The following is a 12,759-nucleotide window of genomic DNA, read 5'->3' on the forward strand; positions in this document are numbered from 1 at the left end:
GACATTCACCATGTGCTGAGTGCATCTACTGGTTAGGACAAGGCAAAGGTCTTTAGTTAAAGCTGGTATCGTATTTACCCACAGTTCAAGTATGTTTAAATAGTTAATCTTTCAATAAAATAGTGTTGCACTACTTCAAGTGTTGGTGACCTAATATGATCCAGAACACCCAACACATCATGATACCAGGAGTGGTTGCATACTAGCACTTCTTAGACCTACCTGCAAGTGATCTGCCTTCCGCCAGCATTCCGTCATCCTGCAACATGGACAACATCAGCCCGCCGCCGCCGCTCCGCATCGCCGGCAACCTCGGGACCAACTGGAAGATTTTCAAACTTCGCTTCCAGCTCTTCCTCGAAGCCACGGACAGGGAGGGTGCCTCGGACACCAGAAAGATTGCTCTTCTCCTCTCCACGGCCGGGGACCATGCCATCCACATTTTCAACTCTCTCACCTTTGCAGATGACGAAGACAAGACGAAGTTCAAGACGGTTCTACTCAAATTTGACACTCACTGCGGCGTGGAGGTGACTGAAAGTTTAGAACGCTACGTGTTGCAGCAGCGTTTGCAGGGTAAGGATGAACCTTTCCAATCCTTTCTAACGCACCTCCGCATCCTTGCGCAATCTTGCAGCTACGGGCCCACCTCCGACTCCATGATACGCGACAAGATCGTTTTCGGTGTTCAGTCGGACCCCCTACGTCAGCAGCTCCTCAAAGTAAAGCAACTCACCCTTGCGGCCGCCATCGAGCCCTGTGTCCTACATGAAAATGCCACGAGTCGCTATTCCCATATACAAGCGGCTGTAACGGCGCGGCAAGGTCCCCATGAGGCACAACGGGTCCAAGTGATTGAGCACCTCCAGGGCCTCAGCCTGGATGAGGGCGGCCATTTCGCGCGCTTTTCACGGACTCCCGCGCTTGTACACACCAAACAGGGGGACGGCGACGTGGAGGAACGTAATGCGCAGGCGCGCACCATGCATGACCGCACCACGCATGCGCGGTGGCGCAGCGAACGTGCTGACGTCACAACGTGCGGCAACTGTGGCTCCGCCCATTTAAAGCGGCAATGCCCCGCAAAATCTCGACAATGCGTACGATGTGGAAGACTTGCCCACTATGCTGCCTGCTGTCGAGCAGCTCAGCCTTCCAATTCATATCGCTTCAGCCAGCCTCGCAGGAATGTTCGGGCAATTCAACCCACGGTCAATGAGTCCGATTCCGACCTCCCACACAGCAGTGACACCGAGGACCTGAAGGCGCCTTTTCGAGTCGGTGTCGTAACGATAAACAGGCTGTCCCCGAAGCAAAGACACCAGCCGCTGTCGGTATACAGCATCGATCCAGACGATGAGTGGTGTGCCACTCTGAAGGTCAACCGGTCCCAAATACGACTCCGCCTGGACACTGGTGCCTCCGCCAATCTCCGTGTCCCGAGATACAGTGAAAAGTATTTTTTTGTTGAGCTGCTCGCAGAAAAATACTTTTCACTGTACCTCGGTACACGTGACAATAAACAAATCCAATCTCATGGCGTGGTCTGCTTTTCAAAGCCTTCGTGTCAAACCAACCATTCTTCCATCGACCTGCCAGCTATTGGACTGCAATGGCAACATCATTCCTGCTACCGGCTCATGCCAACTCGAAGTGACGCACAAGTCACGAAAAGCCATCCTTCCATTCGAGATCGTGGGCTCCTCGAAGGACTCTCTGCTTGGCGCACAGGCGTGCAAGCTGCTAAATCTCGTTCAAAGAGTTCACTCTCTCTCTCCTGATGGCACGTCTGCCTTCCAGGATGCTGACTTCAGGGCGCAACTCAACGCCATCATCGACCAGCACCGCGACGTCTTCGAAGGCATGGGCACGCTCCCATATACTGACAAGATCCTACTCAAACAGAACGCCACGCCTGTGGTGCATGCACCTCGCAGAGTCCCAGCACCCGTCAGGACCGCCTCAAGCAGCAGCTGCAGGACCTCCAAGACCAAGGAGTGATCTCCAGAGTTACGGAACCAACCGACTGGGTCAGTTCCATGGTGTGTGTAAAAAAGCCTTCAGGCGATCTCAGAATCTGCATTGATCCAAAGGATCTGAATCGCAACATAATGAGGGAGCATTACCCAATCCCCAAGCGTGAAGAGATTACATGTGAGAAGGCTCGCGCCAAGCTCTTCACCAAACTTGATGCCTCAAGGATTCTGGCAAATCCAACTAGACAGATCCAGTCGGAATCTGTGTACCTTGAACACCCCTTTTGGCAGATATTGTTACAACAGGATGCCGTTTGGGATCATATCGGCGTCAGAAGTGTTCCACAGGATCCTGGAACAAATGATGGAAGGCATTGAATGTGTTCGCGTCTATGTCTACGACATAATCATTTGGTCCACCACCCCGCAGGAGCATGTCAGTCGCCTCCAGCGCGTCTTCAAACGCATACGGGAGCAGGGCCTACGCCTCAACAGAGCCAAATGTTCCGTCTGACCGAAGGAACTCAAGTTCCTAGGGGACCACATCTCCCAGTTGGGTGTGCGGCCGGATGCGGACAAGGTGGCTGCTATCACGGACATGAAAAGGCCAGAGGACAAGAAGGCGGTCCTCCGATTTCTGGGCATGGTCAACTTCCTAGGGAAGTTCATCCCTAAGCTTGCCTCTCATACCACAGCTCTCAGGAACCTGGTCAGGAAGACGACAGACTTCCAATGGCTTCTTGCCCACGAGCGCGAATGGAAAGAACGTAAAACCAAACTTACCACGGCCCCGGTATTGGCCTTTTTTGATCCCGCGAAAGAGACAAAAATTTTGACCGATGCCAGCCAATCTGGCATTGGGGCAGTGCTCCTGCAATGCGATGAGGCCTCATCATGGGCCCCCGTTGCATATGCGTCACGTGCCATGACCCCCACGGAACAGTGCTACGCGCAGATAGAAAAGGAGTGCCTGGGCCTTTTGACCGGTGTCGTCAAGTTTCATGATTATATGTACGGCCTTCCCGAATTCACCGTCGAGACCGACCATCGCCTGCTGGTCAATATAATACAGAAAGACTTGAACGACATGACGCCTCGCCTCCAGCGCATTCTGCTTAAACTCCGGCGATACGACGTCCAGCTCGTATCCACCCCGGGCAAAGACCTGATCATAGCCGACACTCTGTCCAGGGCAGTCAACACCCCGTGTGACCCAGCGGGATTCATCTGCCAGGTTGACGCCCATGTGGCCTTCGTGGCCTCCAATCTACCTGCCACGGATGAACGCCTCGTCCAAATTCGGCACGAGACAGCGGCTGACCGCCTGCCAGAGCGTGTCATGTGCTACCTAACATACGGGTGGCTCAAGGGCCAATGCCCGCAGTTCTACAACATCAGAGACGATCTGGCGGTAGTCGATGGTGTTCTCCTGAAGCTGGACCGCATTGTCATCCCGCACAGCATGCGCCAGCTCGTCTTGGAACAGCTACACGAGGGCCATCTTGGCGTGGAGAAGTGCCGCCGACGGGCCCGAGAGGCAGTGTACTGGCCCGGCATCAATGACGACATCGCCAACACAGTGCTCAACTGCCCCACCTGTCAGCGCTTCCAGCCGGTCCAACCACGTGAGACCCTACAGCCCCATGAGCTGGTCACGTCCCCTTGGTCCAAGGTCGGCATCGACCTGTTCCATGCGCTGGGCAGGGATTATGTTCTGATTGTAGACTATTTTTCTAACTACCCGGAGGTGGTACGTTTGAACAACATCACATCGTCTGCAGTTATCCGTGCCTGTAAGGACACCTCTGCTCGTCACGGCATCCCACTCACTGTGATGTTGGACAATGGCCCCTGCTTCACAAGCCAGGAATGGTCCAACCTTGCCAGGAGGTACAACTTTGTGCATGAGACACCCAGTCCAGCACAAGTGGGTAGCACTGTGGCTTCACAGCGCTAGGGTCCCAGGTTCGGTTCCCCGCTGTGAATCACTGTCTGTGCGGCGTTTGCACGTTCTCCCCGTGTGCGCGTGGGTTTCCTCCGGGTGCTCCTGTTTCCTCCCACATCCAAAGACGTGCAGGTTAGGTGGATTGGCCATGATAAATTGCCCTTGGTGTCCAAAAAGGTTAGGAGGGGTTATTGGGTTACGGGGATAGGGTGGAAGTGAGGGCTTAAGTGGGTCGGCGCAGACTCGATGGGCCGAATGGACTCCTTCTGCCCTGTATGTTCTATCTCTGCTCTGACTGAGGCTCCCGAGAGACGCTCTGCATTTCTTTGACAGCCCCTGACCAGAAGATTCTGGAAGAAATGCACAGCGGCAGCCAGATGAGGTGGAGGGGGAAATTTATAGTGTAGCGGAAATCTGCAAATTATAGACACAAATTGGAAAGATTGGGGTCATTATCTCAGGCTACTGATCCTGGTATGGAGGGAAGATCTTATGAGGAAAGGCTGAGGGACTTGAGGCTGTTTTTGTTAGAGAGAAGAAGGTTAAGAGGTGACTTAATTGAGGCATACAAGGTGATCAGAGGATTGGAGACGGTGGACAGTGAGAGCCTTTTTCCTTGGATGATGATGTCTCGCACGAGGGGACATAGCTTTAAATTGAGGGGAGATAGATATAGGACAGATGTCAGAGGTAGGTTCTTTACTCAGAGAGTAGTAAGGGCGTGGAATGCCCTGCCTGCAACAGTGGTGGACTCGCCAACACTAAGGGCATTAAAATGGTCATTGGATAGACATATGGACGATAAGGGAATAGTGTCGATGGGCTTTAGAGTGGTTTCACAGGTCGGCGCAACATCGAGGGCCGAAGGGCCTGTACTGCGCTGTAATGTTCTATGTTCTTTGTCAGAACTGGACAAAGCTAACCACGAAACAGATTTGTTTTAAAGTCCTGAGGCAGGAAAAGTGGGTCGGGGGGGAACTAAAGTTAAGGACTGTAATAGGGCAGAGAATTGAAGATGTTAAATCACAAATAAAGGCTGATGGTGCAAAACAAACGGGCGTGGTAATAAAGTAAAGAATCAACTTGCTGGAAAAACAAGGGAGGGGTCTGGGCAGGACTGCAAGAAGAGAAGTCGCACATCTCCTGCAAAGTGCAAACATAACTTGGACGCAGACCTGTTCCCATAGCAACAAATTGTATTTGGAGGAGGTGAGCGCAATGAGTGGAGAAGCTGTTCGACGTGAGAACAGGTCGAGCCAGGTCGGAGGAGGGTGCTGGTGGATGGGGATTAGTTGGGCCTCATTTCAAGGCAGAAACAGAGAAACTCCCTGAGGGGACAAGGATGTGGAAGATGTGGATGGCATGGCCCCCGGCCGTGGAGAGGAGAAGAACAATCTTTCTGGTATCCGAGGCGCCCTCCCTGTCCGTGGCTTCGAGGAAGAGCTGGAAGCGCTGTTTGAAAATCTTCCAGTTGGCCCCGAGGTTGCCGGCGATGCGGAGCGGCGGCGGCGGGCTGATGTTGTCCATGTTGCAGGATGACGAAATGCTGGCGGAAGGCACATCATTTGCAGGTAGATCTAAGAACTGCTAATATCCCTCAACTCCTGGTATCATGATGTGTTGGGTGTTCTGGATCACATACAGGTCACCAACACTTGAAATAGTGCAACACTATTTTATTGAATCATTAACTGTTTAAACATACTTGAACTGTGGGTTAATACAATACCAGCTTTAACTAAAGACCTTTGCCTTGTCCTAACCAGTCGATGCACTCAGCACATGGTGAATGTCTGTGTTACAGGCTGTGAGCTCTGTCCTCCTAGCTAGCTGCAACTCGAATGAGCGGGAACTCTGATGCCCCCTGTCTTTATAGTGCGTGTGCTCTCACTGGTGATTGGCTGCGGTGTTGTGTGTGTTGATTGGTCCTCCTGTGTGTCCATCAGTGTGTGTCTGCACCATGATATACTGGTGTATATTATGACACCTGTTACATCTCTAATGGTGTCCTGTTCCGATGGAAGGTACAGAAACGATAACAGTGTCTGTGTCTCTCTCCCCACAGAGTTTTCTGAGTATTTCCAGCATTTTTTGTTTTTCATTTCAGATGCACAAATATTCCTGCTTCATAATCATTCATAATATTTCATTTATTTCACCTCATTCATCTTTACAATATGGATTCTCTGCTCATTCCTTGCTTCTGCATGCATGCTAATAACTTCAAGCTCTAATTCACCACCGTCTCTCTTGACTCCTGCACAGTCTCAAAATTATCCCACTGCTTGTCCGACATCAATACCGGAACTTTTCTCCAATTAAATAGCGGGTGACTGAAGCCATTGCCACGATCCAATGGTCACGCTGCACCCAAAAAGCAGCTCACCGTGTGGAAAATAAAAGCCGGGAGACTCCGCTCCCTGGATCTACCCAGCTCGCAACGCCTGGTGAGATCTAACGCGATCTCGCAAGGCGTTACGATGTAAATGGGCGGAATCACTTTGTAGCAAATCTGTATATCAGAGAGACCGCTAGTCTCGCGTTAATGTGCAGATTCCCCAGGTACCTGAGGCTTTGTGATTCATCCCCTTTGCCTCAGAGACTTGGGTGAGTGCTGTACAGAACTGGTCCCCACAAACAGGGACCAGACATGATGGTGCTTGTGGGGGCCTCCCTGGGGATTGGAGGCCTCCAGCTGCATGCCCTTTGGACAGGTGGCACCCTGGTGCTCCTGGTGACACCTGGGCACCCTGCACTGCCAAGGTGCCCAGATGGCACTACCAGCTGGCAGGAGCATTGCCAGGTTGGCACTGCTAAGGTGCCAAGCTGGCATTTTTTTGAATTGGCCTGGGGTGCCCTCCTAAAGTGGGTTGGGGATGGTGGTCGCTTCGGGGTCCTCGGAGATCAGGATGCCCGATCTCTTGCTACACTGGGGAATTCCAGCAAGTGGTCCTTAGTGCACAAAATGGTGTGATGTGCTCTTGGCTGCGTTCCCTGCTGAGGAACCTTATACAACGCGGTTGGGTTGTATAACTATGTGTTTCCCGGCGCTGCGAGCGGTTAAACGCGCAATAGGACCAAAAATCTGTCTATCCCAGCCTTAACGATATTCATTGATGAAGCATGCACGCCCCACTGGGATATGGAATTCCCTAGATTTACAACTCTTGGAGTGAAGTAATTTCTTCTCATCCTGGTCTGAAATGGTCAGCTTCTTATCGAGACTGCGCTCCCCTTGTTTTCGACTCCTCGACCCGCAGAAACAATCTCTCAGTGTCCACCCTATTAAACGGGCAGCACGGTGGCACAGTGGTTGGCACTGCTGCCTCGCAGCACCAGGGACACTGGGTTCGATCCCAACCCTGGGTGACAGTCAGTGTGGAGTTTGTACATCCTCCCTGTGTCGCCGTGGGTTTGCTCCGGTTTCCTCCCACAGTTCAAAGATGTGGAGGTTCGGTGGACTGGCCATGATGAATTGCCCCTCGTTGAGGTTAAGGGGGATTGGGCCTAGGCAGGGAGCTCTTTCAAAGAATCGGTGCAGCCCCGATGGGCTGAATGGCCTTCCTCTGCACTATGAATTTTATGATTCTTTGAAACCCCTTCAGAATTTTGTTGGTTTCAATGAGATCTTTCTAAACTCCAGAGAATTTAGGCCTTGTTTGCTCAGCCTCTCATCGTAGGACACTCTCCTTATCCCAGGAACCAATCTATTGAGCCTTGGCTATGCGGCCTGCAATATAAGTACATTCTTTCTGATACATGGGGACCTCAACTCCACCCAGCCATCCAGTTACAGGCTCACCGAAATGTTGCATAATTACAGCAAGACTGGTTTAGTTTTTGTATTCCAACTCCCTTGAAATAAAGGCCAACATGCCATTTGCCTCCCTAATGGCTCACTGAACTTACGTGTCAACCTGCTGCATTCCTTCTACGAATACACCCAAGTCTCTTTGCGCATAAAAGCACACAAGGCTTAACGCCTTTTAAAAATGTTCAGCTCACACCCGGCCACGATGGAAGGCTCCCTGAAGGAAATGAATGAACCAAGTCTGGTTATTCAACAATCCATTTCTGCTCATCACAATTGCCTGTCCTGTTCTGAGATGTACTTATTGCCACTGGAGCCAGCGGCAGCGACTGACAAGTGTCCCAATTGATACGGGACCGCCAATTTTCAACTCGGTTGGACCTGAGCAACCCTCCGAGATGTCCAACTTTTGGGAGATGCTGAGAAACGATCAGAGGAAGGAGCTGTGCAGCCTCCACAAGGAGAAGGTGAAATTGTTTTGCAAAACGGACAATCAGCTCATCTGTGTTGTTTGCCAGAGTTCAAAAAGCCACCAAACCCACGGGTTGCTGCCGCTGGAAGAAGCTGCTGAAGAGTTTAAGGTGAGGAGATACTGTGTAAAGCAGAGGGACCTAACAGAATCGATCCTGATCACAATGGTGTTCATTGACTTGGGGTTGAGGCCTGGCTGTCAATACTTAAGACATTTTTGATACTGTGTTTGTATTTATGTCATTACAGAGCCATTAGTAATAATAATAATAATCGCTGATTGTTACAAGTAGGTTTCAATGAAGTTACTGTGAAAAGCCCCTAGTCACCACATTCCGGCGCCTGTTCGGGGAGGCTGGTCCGGGAACTGAACCCGTGCTGCTGGCCTTGCTCTGCATTACAAGCCAGCTGTCTTTGCCCACTGTGCTAAACCAGCCCATTACTTGGGCTGCGAGTTGTATTGTTGTTTTCGGACGCCAGGGGTAAAACGTGCAAGTGTTAGATTGATTAATGTAGACGAGCCCTTCAACTGCCTGATCCAGATCTGAAGCAGTTAGTGCCAGCATGAATCGTTCTATCACCGACACCTCTCCAACAGCCTTTGGCAATATGGTAAAATAACCGGGATCATGAAACAGAGGCAGATCCATTTTTCCGGGCCTTTTCCGAAAGAACAGCCCAGTCAGAGGCAGCTTTAACAGGAATAAGCAATTTGGAAGTGTGGGAAAATAAATTTATTTTGAATCCGTAAGGAGGTAGTGGGCATGATTTAACGTGCAAAATCAGAGTTTCATTTCAGGCACGTATAGCGTGGTCTGCCTCAGTGCCAGTAGCGCCAAGAACAACTCCGCTATCGAGCAGGACTCCGGTGAGGAACGCCCCGACAAGGCCGTACTTACCTCATTTCCTGAACTAACCAGCTCAGCTCGTCAGTGCAGGAAGAGATCGGGGTGGAGTTTAAAAACGGTAGCATAGTGGTTAGCACTGTTGCTTCACAGCTCCAGGGTCCCAGGTTCGATTCCCGGCTTGGGTGACAGTCTGTGCGGAGTCTGCACGCTCCCCCTGTGTCTGCGTGGGTTTCCTCCGGGTGCTCCGGTTTCCTCCCACGGTCCAAAGATGTGTAGGTTAGGTGGATTGGCCATACTAAATTGCCACTTAGTGTCCAGGGATGTGCGGGTTAGATGGGGTTGCAGGGATAGGGCATGATCAATTGCCCTGAGTGTTCAAATGAAAGGTGAGGTGGGGTTACTGGGTTACGGGTTAGGATGGCGGCGTGGGCTTTCCAAGGGCCGGTGCAGACTCGATGGGCCGAATGGCCTCCTTCTGCACTGTAAATTCTATGATTCAATGATTCTACGATCTCTTGACTCTCCTCAAATGCCAAATCATGGCCTCCGGACTCCTCCCACTTCCCCAACTTACCTCTTAGGAGGTCCTCAAGCCTCCCACCCCCTCCTGAGAGCAAGCCACCACCAGGTCCGACCCTAGCACAGGCAATCTAGCATCAGGGCACTTTGGCACTTCCAGCCTGGCATTCCCGGCAGTGCACCCGCCAGTGTGCCAGGGTGACAGTGATCGGTGCCATGTTGGCAGTACCAAGCGGGAATGCTAAGGTACGACCCTGCCCAGAGCCCGACTACCCGGGAGTCTCCGATGCCCTGGGAGACATCCCCAGGTGCCATTATGCCTGGTCCACGTTTGTGTGTACCAGTGCTAAATGGCGGCATGGCGAGCTCTCCCAGGTGTTTGTTCTTGGGCCTCGGGAGAATCGTGAGGCAACATTTGTAAATGAGCCGACTGGCTCGCTTAAATATGTTAATCTGGATCTTGCCCCGCGAGGGCGAGATTCAAAATGCGACGTCTCATCAGATCTCATTCGATCCCGCGACACCTTCCAGGAAACGTAAATCTCGTAAATTTAGCGATCTCGTTGCGTCACCGAGATCTAATGAGATCTCCAATGTCACAAAAAAATTGGTGGTGTGGTAAATAGAGAGGACAGCCTGAGTTTATAGGGTGACATAAATGGGCTGGTGAGATGGGCAGAATGGTGGCAAATGGAATTTAACCATGAAAAGTGCGAGGTAATGCATTTTGGGAGGACTGACAAGGCAAGCGAATATACAGGGAAGGGCCGGATGCTCCGAAGTACAGAGGATCAGAGGGATCATGGTGTGCATGTCCATAGATCTCTGAAGGCAGAAGGACAGGTCGGTAAGGTGGTTAAGAAGGAAGACTTTATTCCCTGAGCAGAGACTATAAGAGCGGGAGGTTTGCATGGCGCTTATTAGGCCACAGTTGGAGTACTGTGTGCAGTTGTGGTCGCCACACTACAGGAAGGATGTGATTGTACTGGAGGGGGTGCAGAGGAGATTCACCAGGATGTCGCCTGGACTGGAGCATGTCAGCAATGGAGGGAGGCTGGTTAGGCCGGGGCGGTTCTCCTTAGAGCAGAGGCAGCTGTGGGGGAAGAGGGGGAGACCTGATAGAGATGGACACAACAATGAGTGGCATCGGGTAGATAGGAAGAAACTTCTCCCCTTAGTGGAGGAGTCAATAACCGGGGCATAGATTTAAATTCGGGGCAGGTGATTGAGAGGGGATTTTGAGGAAATGTTTTTACATCCAGAGGGTGGTTGAAATCTGGAGCTCACTGCCTGAAAGGGTGGGGGAGGCGGGAACATTTAAGAAGCATTTAGGTCAGCACTGAAAATGCCAGAGCATACAAGGCTACATTTGATCTGAGTTAGATTTATTGTCACGTGTACAGTGAAAAGTATTGTTTTGCATACAGTCCAGACAGATCGTTTCATACATGAAAAAATACAGGACATAAATAAATACCCAATGTAAATACAGACACACAGGCATTGGGTGAAGCATACAGAGTGTAGTGCGACTTAGTAGAGAAGATGTGTGGAGAGGTCAGTTCAGTCTATGAGGGCCATTCAGGAGTCTGGGAACAGCGGGGAAGAAGCTGTTTTTGAACCTGTCAGTGCCTGTTCTCAGACTTTTGTATCTCCTGCCCGGTGGAAGAGGTTGGAAGTAAGAATAACCCGGGTGGGAGGGGTCTTTGATTATGCTGCCCGCTTTCCCCAGGCAGCGGGAGGTGTAAATGGAGTCAATGGATGGGAGGCGGCTTCATGTGATGGACTCGGCTGTGTTCAAGACTCTGTGTAATTTCTTTTCATCTTGGGCCGAGCAGTTGCCATACCAGGCTGTGATGCAGCCAGATAGGATGCTTTCTATGGTGCATCTATAAAAATTAGTAAGAGTCAATGTGGACATGCTGAATTTCCTTAGTTTCCTGAGGAAGTATAGGCGCTGTTGTGCTTTCTTGGTGGTAGCGTCAACATGGGTGGACCAGGACAGATTGTTGGAGATGTGCACACCTAGGAATTTGAAACTGTTAACTATCTCCACCTCGGCCCCATTGATGCTGACAGGGGTGTGTACGATCCTTCACTTCCTGAAGTTAATAACCAGCTCCTTAGTTTTGCTGATGTTGAGAGAGAGATTGTTGTCATAACACAACACCACTAGGCTCTCTATCTCCCTCCTGTATTCTGACTCATTGTATGAATCTGACCCACTACGGTCATGTCATCAGCAAACTTGTAGATGGAGTTGGAGCCACATTTTGCCACACAGCCGTGTTTGTATAGGGAGTAGAGTAGGGGGCTAAGTACGCAGCCTTATGGGGCCCCGGTATTGAGGACTATTGTGGAGGAGGTGTTGTTGTTTATCCTTGCTGGTTGTTGTCTATGGGTCAGGAAGTCGATGATCCAATTGCAGAAGGAGGAGCCAAGTCATAGGTTTTGGGGTTTTATGAGATTGGCCGGGATTATGGTGTTGATGGTAGTCAATGAATAGGAATCTGATGTAGGAGTCCTTGTTGTCGAGATGCTCCAGGGTGAGTGTCGGGCGAGGGAGAAGGCGTCTGCTGTGGACCGGTTGTGGCGTTATGCGAATTGCAGTGGATCAAGGGGTTCTGGGAGTGTGGAGTTGATGTGTCTCATGACCGACCTCTCGAAGCCCTTCATAATGATCGATGTCAAGGCAACTGGACAGTTGCTGTTGAGGCGCATTGCCTGGTACGTCTTTGGCACCGCTGTGATAGTTTCTTTAACCTCGGAACGGAGTAGGGAGAGGTTGCAGATGTCCGCGAACACACCCGCCAGTTGGTCCGCGCAGGATATGACTGCACGACCAGGGACTCCGTCAGGACCCGTTGCTTTCCAAGGGTTCACTTTCAAGAAGGCCGCCAAGTGCTGGGAAATGGGATTAGAATAGATTAGGTCCCAATGGCCGGCACAGTCACGGTGGGCTGAAGGGTCTCGTTCTGTGGTGTAAAACTCTGTAACTATGATTAAACAAATCAGACCAGCGGTAAAAGTGTTTTCATTATTATCAAAAGAAATCTAAAACTGGGGAAAACAATAGCATTTGCAACTTTTTGCTGGTCGATGGGATTGCGATAGCATTATTGAAGGTCAGGGCAAGTCATGTCGATATGCACCCCCCTCAGCTCTCATACGGGCTATTGATCCCTGTAA

Source organism: Scyliorhinus torazame, chromosome 14, assembly GCF_047496885.1.
Source record: "Scyliorhinus torazame isolate Kashiwa2021f chromosome 14, sScyTor2.1, whole genome shotgun sequence".
NCBI classification, from domain to species: Eukaryota; Metazoa; Chordata; class Chondrichthyes; order Carcharhiniformes; family Scyliorhinidae; genus Scyliorhinus; species Scyliorhinus torazame.